At 43.5% G+C, this 10,141-nt stretch overlaps 1 pseudogene; it reads right to left on the bottom strand.

The window, feature by feature from the left end:
• Positions 1-879: 879 nt before the first annotated feature.
• Positions 880-10,141, bottom strand: part of LOC117938917 — an 11,157-nt pseudogene continuing 1,895 nt past the window's right edge.

Below are 10,141 nucleotides of genomic sequence, written 5' to 3'. Positions count from 1 at the left end.
CCCCCCCCCCCCGAGGCCCTGGTCCAGTCTCTCAGAACGACGAGATCTTCGCTGATGTGCTTTGAGCTTCACATGAATATTAAATCTTTAATTACACATCGTTCTCACTGTCGTTAGGAAGCGCCAAATAAAGAAATCAGTATCAAATCAGCCAAAACAATAATAAACAATAGTAGTAAAAAACATTTTGGTTTTTAACGAGTCGCACAGTTTAAAAAAAAAAAAAAAAATTCCTTTATTCATTTTTAGTATTGTTTTCCTTCATTTTCAATTTATTTAATTAATTTAATTAATTAATTAATTTTGTATTTATTTTTTAACATTGGGTAAAGGCAACATCATTTTCCATTTTTTTTATCTGTACATGGTTACGAGTATTACAGTTTTTAGTATTAATGATTTAAAACAGAAGCGGTGCTTTTGTTTTTTTAACAGTGTGTTTATTGCAGATCAACACTGGGTACCGGCCGCGTTCATTCACACAAGCAACGCCATTTTCCATTTTCTTATCCGTACAATAACATCAACATAACATAACAATAACAATAACAATAAGCAGCAACCAACAACGTACAACTTGTAATTATTTGGCGTTGGGTGCATGATGGTGAGGCCCCAGCAAAGATCAAGCCTTAGTTACCCCTCGGGTTGCTACGGCACTTCTCTTAACAAGGTTTCTGTTGTGGATCTGGTACACTTCATCTGTAAGAACTGAAAACAATAAAAAGCAGGAAAAATTTGAAAAATGGTCTGAAAACATCACAAAAGAAGAAAATCAAGTAAAATGAAGTGACTAAAAAGCAGGAAACGTGTAAAAAAAGCATTGAGGGAGGAGGAGGGAGGAGGGAGGAGAGAGGAGGGGATCTGAGGGATCTCAGTTTAACCCTCAACAGGACTCAGAGTCACAGAAGAACCAGGTTTCCAGACCCCAAACCCAGGATACAGAGGCTGAGTGAATGAGGTGTAGAAGGTGTGGAGGTGGATCAGTGAGTCAGAGGAGACTGTGTAGAAGGACAGAGAGCCAGCAGGACAGTCCACATACACTGCTAGTCTCTCAGAGACCGGGGGGGAGGAGGGGATGTATGTTTCTTTGTTATGGTGCCAGACAAAGTACCCACTATCTGAGCGGTCCAGACACCAAGACTGATCATTCCCTCCAAACAACGTGTCTCTACCGTCCCCTCTCCGTCTGATCCCTCTGTAACTCACGGATACAAAAACCAGTCCTCTGATCTGGACCTCCCAGTAACAGCGCCCAGTCAGACCTTCTCTACACAGCAGCTGGGGCCAGCGGTTGAACCGGTCTGGGTGATCAGGGTACGGCTGATCCTCCTCCAAACGGGTCACCTTCCTGTTGTCCTCAGACAGTCTGAGTCCTCGGTGTACCGTGTTTGGGTCCAGATCCAGTTCAATGGCATCTGATGAACAGACACTGCTGCAGGTTATCATCTGTCCGTGTATTAACAACTTTATTCACAATTACTGAAACATTCGGACTTTTATCACATGTTCAGCCGTATATTACGTTTGACAAACTCCAACAATCAGTTATAACAACATTTATATATATTAGAGCTGTCAAACGATTACAAATATTTAATCAGGATTAATCACATTAGTGTCACATTTTTATCTATTCTTCACTCTTAAAAAATAAATCCGTAAAATAACAGAACCAGTTCCGGCAGCTCGTTACCCGGACTTTCTACCGTCATTAAAAAACAGAATTTTTCAGTTTAACAACTGTGTCAATGTTATAAAAAATAGTTATAATAATATAGTTATATTGTCATATTGTAAATCAACAGAAATATACCTTTGAATCACGTACAAGGGACAATTTCTGTTAAAATTTACAGATATTTCTTACAGTGTACATGTCCCATGATTTCTTTTTGTCCCGTTATTCTTTCAATAAGACAGAACACAGCCGCGTGGTTATCAGCTGTTGATAATTAACAATTACTGTAAGGAAATCATTTAAATGTTCATTTCACAGTCAGTTGCAAAGGATATTTAACTTTAACTTCATCACTCCAGCTACTATAACAACATGTCCCCTTGTCTACAATGTCCAACTTCTTGTCCTCGTTTACCCGATGACGACAGAGGACGATTCAAATCAATAAAAATGAACCGAATAACGTCTCACTAATAAAAGTGTCACATCATCTTCCACTGCAGCAGAGTGGATCTGAACCAACTGCTTTCAGCTCCATCGAAGAGATCACTTTGGCACAAAGTTCACACCTCTGAACATATAATTTCAAACTTATGTCTGCTACAGAGAATTTTCACTGAGTCTGAATGAGGACCATGAGGACTGTGGGTCCACCGACTGGCTTTAAGGTACATTTCACTGACCAGAGACCAAAAGACCATCTGTATGCTGGTCTGAAGTCAGTGGATTTTAAATTGAGTTCCAACATCTTTCCAGTCACAATAACAGAAACTAGAGAAATTCATTTTTGTAGAAATCTAATATAAGATGCAACTAGGTTCATAGGAATTAAAATTTGAAGACACTCACACTTCCTCAGACCTGGTTTCAACCACTGTGGTCCACTAGGGTCCACCCTGCATGAAGAAACAAAGTCACAATTCACTTAATACACCTTCACTCAGATCCTACAGATAGTTTCTTAGTAAGTGACAGAGAAACTGTGTTGTCTGTCCGTCCATACCTGAGAGTGTCCAGTCTGCAGTGTGGATCCTCTAGTCTCGCTGACAGCAGCGTCACTCCTGAGTCTCCTGGATGATTGTAGCTCAGGTCCAGAACTCTCAGATGGGAGGGGTTGGAGCTCAGAGCTGAGGCCAGAGAAGTACAGCCTTCCTCCGAGACCAGACAGCCTGACAGACTGAACACACACACTGTCAAGTTTGACGTTCATTTTAGTCCATGCTTAAAAATGGGGGGACCACTACAACCAACGGGATAATCAGAGACCCAAATTCACAGATCCCCCCAAATTGTTCCGCCTGCTGCCATCCCGCAGACGGGCTCGAGCACCAGGCTCAAGGACGGCTTCATCCCACAAGCCTTTAAGCCCAGTTTAAAAGTTGAAATTGTTTTTAAAGCATGACCTCTTGAGATAAACCATCTCATTCAAGGAACGCCAACATGATACAAACTATAGAACAGACACAATCAAATTCAACGTTCCTGTACATCAAGGCTCTCATTTTACAGTATACCCAGATAACTTCTTTGTTTGTTTACCATGTTCTCAATATATATTCGTTTTTAAATCAGTAGATCAACCCAAAGTGTCTGAAATAAGTCACGTGTTCAAAGGGGTAAACCCTCGAAGAAAGAAATAGTTAAAAATGGAGACTGACCAAATGCTTGTCTGGTAACCCATTACATACTTTATTGTTTGACAAAGGTTTGTTGTATGAGAACTGTATTGGCACTGGATGGCATAAAGGTATACTTGATAATTGCAAATACACATTTTCAAACTGAGAATACATGTCGGCTAGGTGCCACACAGAACTACATCTCAGAACATTACCCGGGGAAAAGACTATTAAAACTGGTTTGAAAGTTAACGTTGTGTGACGTTGTATTATGTTTTTCAACCTCCAAGATGAATCTTTTCTCATCCGTGGTGTATTAGGAGACATTACTGATATTGGGGGACGAGTTAAGGTAAACATTGCTGTTTCACTTCCTGCCTGGCTGTCCAAGCGCCTGCAGCTCACTTTAAAATTGGCCTGGCGTGTATTTTTAGCGGAGCGAGGACACCAGGTAGCGTGGCTGGATGACAACCAACCTGAGAGTTTCCAGTTTGCAGTGTGGTCTTTTCAGGCCACGAGACACCATCTTCACTATAGAGTCCTTCAGGTTGTTGTTAGTCAGGTCCAGCTCTCTCAGACAAGAGGACTGGGAGCTGAGAACTGACGACAAAGCTTTACAGTTTCCCTTTGACAGGTTACAGCCACTCAGTCTGAAAGAAAAAGTCCATCCAATGATTAACATATGATTAAAATAGCGGCTCAGTTGACGATCATTTTCAAATAGCTAAAAACCAACCTGAGAGTTTCCAGCCTGCAATGTGGACTCTTAAGGCCACGAGACACCAGCTCCAGTCCTGAATCCTGCAGGTTGTTGTTACTCAGGTCCAGCTCTCTCAGACTAGAGGACTGGGAGCTGAGAACTGACGACAGAGCTTCACAGCTTCCCTCTGACAGGTTACAGTCACTCAGACTGAAAAAAAAGTCCATTAGAGTAACATATGAAGAAAATAATAACTCAGATGGTCATCATATCACACTCTTAAACACCAACCTGAGAGTTTCCAGTTTGCAGTATGGACTCTTCAGTCCATCAGAGAGAAGCTTCACTCCTGAATCCTGCGGGTTGTTGTGACTCAGGTCCAGCTCTCTCAGACTAGAGGACTGGGAGCTGAGAACTGAGGACAGAGCTTCACAACTTTTCACCGACAGGTCACAGCCACTCAGCCTGGGGAGGAATCACCACAACACATGAACACCATTGCAAACAAGTTCTGTTTCTGAATATAGAAAAACTATAATCTGGATAGTTGGGTGTGCACGTACAGAGCTTTGTTGGAGGCTTTGACCACTGGCAGCAGCCTTAGAAGAGCCTCCTCTGAAGCAAAGTATTTCTTCAGGTCAAACATATCCAAGTTGTTTTGAGATGACAATAAGATGAACCCCAGAGCTGACCACTGAGCAGGAGACAGTTTACCTGCAGAGAGACTTCCTGATCTCAGGGAGTGTTGGATCTCCTCCATCAAAGAACGATCATTCAGTTCATTCAGACAGTGGAACAGATTGATGCTTCTCTCTGCAGACAGATCCTCATCTATCTTCTTCTTGATGTAGTTGATTGCTCCACAATTGGTCCATGAGTGACTTCCTGTCTGTGTCATCAGACCTCGTAATAGAGTTTGATTGGTCTCCAGTGAAAGACCCAGGAGGAAGCGGAGGAACAAGTCTAGATGTCCATTTGGACTCCGTAAGGCCTTGTCCACAGCATTTGGGTAGAACTCTTGTTGAAACCAAACGGATGATTCTGGTTCTGCCAGCAGGTTGACTCCAGAGTTGGTGAAGATCAGATGGACATGAAGAGCAGCCAGAAACTCCTGAACACTCAGATGGATGAAGCAGAACATCTTTTCCAGATACAGTCCACTCTCCTCTTTAAAGATCTGTGTGAACACTCCTGAGACCACTGAGGCTGCTCTGATATCGATGCCACACTCTGTCAGGTCTGATTCATAGAAGATCAGGTTGCCTTTCTGCAGTTGCTCAAAAGCCAGTTTTCCCAGAGACTCAATCATCTTCCTGCTCTCTGGACTCCAGGTTGGATCTGTTTCAGCTCCTCCATCATACTTTACGTTCTTCAGTTTGGACTGAACCACCAGGAAGTGGATGTACATCTCAGTCAGGGACTTGGGCAGCTCTTCTCCCTCTCTGGTCTCCAACATCTTCTCCAGAACTGTAGCAGTGATCCAGCAGAAGATTGGGATGTGGCACATGATGTGGAGGCTTCGTGATGGAGGAGATTTGATGTGGGAGATGATTCTGTTGGCCTGATCCTGATCTGTGAATCTCTTCCTGAAGTACTCCTCCTTCTGGGCGTCAGTGAACCCTCTGACCTCTGTCACCATGTCAACACACTCAGCAGGGATCTGATTGGCTGCTGCGGGTCGTGTGGTTATCCAGAGGCGAGCAGAGGGAAACAGATTCCCCCTGATGAGGTTTGTCAGCAGCACACCCACTGAGGTGGACTCTGTAACATCAGTCAGGATTTCTGTGTTGAGGAAGTCCAGAGGAAGTCGACACTCATCCAGTCCGTCTAAGATGAAGAGCACCGGGAACTCTTCAAACCGGCAGATTCCTGCTTCTTTGGTTTCACTAAAAAAGCGATGAACAAGTTCCACCAAGCTGAACTTCTTCTCTTTCAGCACATTCAGCTCTCTGAAGGTGAAGGGAAATATGAACTGGATGTCCTGGTTGGCTTTGCCTTCAGCCCAGTCCAGAGTGAACTTCTGTGTTAAGACTGTTTTCCCGATGCCAGCCACTCCCTTTGTTATCACGGTTCTGATTGGTTCTTCTCTTCCAGTTGAGGTTTTTAAGATGTCTTCACATCTGATTATTGTTTCTGGTCTGGCTGGTCTCCAGGATGCTGTTTCAATCTGTCTGACCTCATGTTCAGTATTGACCTCTTCAGTCCCTCCCTTTTTGAGGTAGATCTCTGTGAACATCTTAATCAGAAGGGTTTTGTTTCCAGCTCTAGCAATCCCCTCAAACACGCACTGGAACGTCCTATGTACGGTGGATTTGACTTTTTGCTGGCACGCAGCAAGAATCTCTGAATGAATGAAACAATGAGGGATTGTGTTGGTGAATGTGAATGTGCACATTTTTGTATTCATGAAATCTAGTCTACTCGTTTGACGACCAGTCGCTGAATAGATTAACTAGTGTAACATTTCTTAGTATTCCTCTGCAACAACTGATATGTTGTGCATCTAAGTCATGCACCCATGAGCTCTGTGGTAATGTAAAGAAACCAGGTGTATGACTTAACCACAGATGTCATTATTATGTCATTAGTGTGTGCAATTATAACCAGAAGAAGCAACCACACAGGACTATCTGACTTTCGATTTTTGTTCTCAGAGACACCACTATGTCTCTGGTGGATGTTTGCATACATACTGCATGTGTCTATCTTAGTTGAGACATTGGCTAAAAAGCTAATATTTGTTGAAGACTTTGTGATATATACGTTTATTACATCCATTCTTTTAAATTCATATTGATTATGACTTACCTGCTGGTTCTGAGATGGTGTTTGATAGATTCCTCACCAACTCATTCTGATTAATTTTCACTAAAACTATTCTGGTCACATTAATGGTGTTCACACTGTAGGTCGAGAACATCTGGTCCACTGTCTTCACCCTGTTTACATTCTCCAGTTTGCTCTTTGGGATTGATGGGAAGCCTTCAAGGCCCCCATTCAGCTGCAGGTGCCACTTGAATGTTTCAAAGTCCTCAGCTCCCAAGTCCTCTAAAGCTCCTAAGACAACCTCTTGAGGCGTCGCCATCTTTTGTCCCTGCAAAGATACAAAATATATCAAAAGCAGGTAGTCACCTTATAGAATTAGTTGGAGAGAATCGTTTTGGTGAAAGCACTGGTAGTGGAAGACATCCGTACAGAAAGTCACGACCAACATCCCAGATAGGTGTCAACAATCCCTAAGACACAAGGCTATCCATCACCCACCATTTGGTTAAGATTCAACGCCCTGCTTAACTGAAGGTCAACTGTCATTCCTTTGCCCTGATCTCCTGCTAGGTTGAACTTAAGCCACCACTGTCTTACTGGGGGGGTGGGAGGGGGGCTCCTATACTGTTGAGGTGTGAAGCACAGATCCAATTGGGGGCCTACTCAGGCCTGGTCGCCAAGGTAATACGTGTTTAATTGGACTGGACTTTCTGTGTAGGGCAAGGGCAACACTGGACTTCAACACACTGACCATTACGTTCTTTTTGAGTGACCCTGTCATTCCTGAAACAACCGGCAATATAGTTGGCGTCATTGGCATGCAAGAGAAGCATACACATTCTTCAAATCCTTCTCAGGGGGAGGCCCTTTTGAAAAAATCCTTCGTCCCCTACCAGAAGACAACTTCACAGCAGCAGTCCCAGTGGAAACAAGCTGTATTTAACTGCAGTTATACAGGCCGAAAGCGTGGCTTCGATTCCCGAGAAAGAGTATGCAGCCAGTGCAACTGTCAAGGACCTTTGGGAAATTAATCCTGAAGCCATGAACTTAGAGCCACAGGATAGGCTGTGGAACCTCCTGCATAATAATTGACAGTTTTTCCATGACCTCAATGATGTGGGTCTGACGCATGTGCTTCAGCACTCATCAACATACCTATCCGCCGGCAGCCTCGGGAACTCATCTATGCAAACCAGATGCTACAAGTAATGATGGGTAGTGGCATAATTGATCCATAAAGTCCATGGTTGTCATCAGTCGTTATTGCTCGTAGAAAGAATGGGAATTGCAGGTTGCGTATAACAAAACAGTGAAGGTCTCCTCTCAAGTCTCTTATGTATTTTTGTTGATCCAGACTTCGTGCATAGTTACTAAAGCACTGTGTAGAGTCACCCATGGGCAGAGTGGCAGTTGATGTGCTAAGGCCAGTACCAGTACAGGGAACTATGCGGGATTAGCATGCAAGAGACTTCACAGAGGGGAAGATGGGTTAAGTTCAGAAAAAGGGAGGGAGCAGACGAAGGGAGAGAGAGTAACCCCCAATTTCCACCGGATGAGTAATGGCTGCGGATCAACTCCGCTGCGTGAACACTGCTGATTGGCTGCGGACATGACTGACAGCTGAAGTCTCCAGGACCCATGAGATCTCACGAGATCTCGTAGACTAGAACCACAAAAACAACAGTTAGTCTCCATCCAGAGGAGTAGAAGGGGAACAACTCTGCTGTTTCCAAGGTGTAGTGCAGGGAGTTACGACACGCTGTGAGCACGCTGTATTTTATTTTGAAAATCAACCAGATTTTTTATTTAATTTCTGTGCTCCACTTCCTGTCCCTACTATCTGCCGTGTGCTGAGTTGCAACATTAGGAGCTCTACGTGTCTGCTCCGGAGGGCCGGGGATCGCTGGAGCAGACACGGAGTCGGGACGCAGCCGCTCGGCAGTCAGTGGAAACAGACGTCGACTTTAATAGAAACTTGATGACTCCGCCGCTCCGGAGCGGATCCGCAGCCGTTACGCATCCGGTGGAAATTGGGAGCAAGAGGGAAAAGGATGAGAGAGTCAAGCTACCATTCTTTTTTTATCAAAACCCCCTGTTTTTAGCCTTAATGCCAGGGTAGTACAACCCGGTCCTCATCATTGAGTTAGCTAGCAAGCTTAACAGGGATGGTCCACGTTCCCTTTACCAGCTTCTACTAGCCACCAGCACGGAGAGGAACCAGATGGCAACCCGTCAAAAAGCCAGACCTCTACTCATGTGATGTCGGAATAATCAGAAAAAAACTTTGTCAACTAGGAGTGTTGCATATGAATACCCCCCCAAGTCAAGCGTTAACTCAGCCAACTGCCATCAAACTCGTCTTATCACGTTCATGACATCTCAATGATTAAAGTCAAAATGGTTCCACTTTACTCGAGGTCAAGGAAAAATAGTCGCGATGTATCATGACAGCCAAAATTGCTGGAAACACTTTAATGTAATTTTAGAACGTATAGCTACATTTATTATGAGGTCATGTTGTCTAGGTTAACGTCAAGTTATCATAACATAATCATCTCCAACAATGCTAACTTTGCATTTAAAGTGTCATAATTTACGAAATGACACTAAATGGCAACAGTCAACATCCATAAAGACTCCTTCATGATCCTGACCGGTGTTATGTCTTATGCACCCCTCCTCAAATAAAGTGCCCCCCCCACAGATGATCTTTGGGAGAATAAATATCGGAAAGGAATACAGAATGCCTGACTGCTACATATTCCACAATGTTTTTAATTTTTCCGCTGCCACCTGTGTTTTCCTTCATATCAATAAAGACTAGGTTTTATTGAACACTAGCCACTGACAAAGCTCCCGTGATATGCTGTCCACATTTCATTTTTCTATGCATCCTTCACGCTAAAAGTCCCTCTTTATTTGGTTAGTCAAAAGCTTTTATTGTGAAGTTTTATAATCAGGAATGTTGGGTTATTTTATATTATTATAACCAGCTATAATAATACTATAGCTGGTCCAATTATATTGTGAATTATTCTGCAGAACGGCAAATTTAAAAACCAGCACAGGAGAACTCATAATACCTGTGTACTTTTACCTTGGTACTTGGCACTTGTCAACAGAGCTACGTTTGAGTTACTGAATCAGCTCCATAGCCATTAGCATGGTTAGCATGGTTAGCATTGTTAGCTCAATGCAGCCAGTGATCCTAGGAGCTAGCTGTTAGCATGTTAGCACAGAAACACATTTCACAGCTGTGAAGCGTCACTTACCAGAAGTTTACCCAGGAGGAGACATAGCTGTGTCACACAGGTCGAAGTAAAAGTGTCTGACACACACACACAGGGAGCGGGAAGTGTGTGTGTGTGTGTGGGG

Source organism: Etheostoma cragini, chromosome 3 (assembly GCF_013103735.1).
Source record: "Etheostoma cragini isolate CJK2018 chromosome 3, CSU_Ecrag_1.0, whole genome shotgun sequence".
Taxonomy (NCBI): Eukaryota; Metazoa; Chordata; class Actinopteri; order Perciformes; family Percidae; genus Etheostoma; species Etheostoma cragini.
Note: the sequence above shows the minus strand (reverse complement) of the source record. Positions and strands in the feature narration are given on the sequence as shown.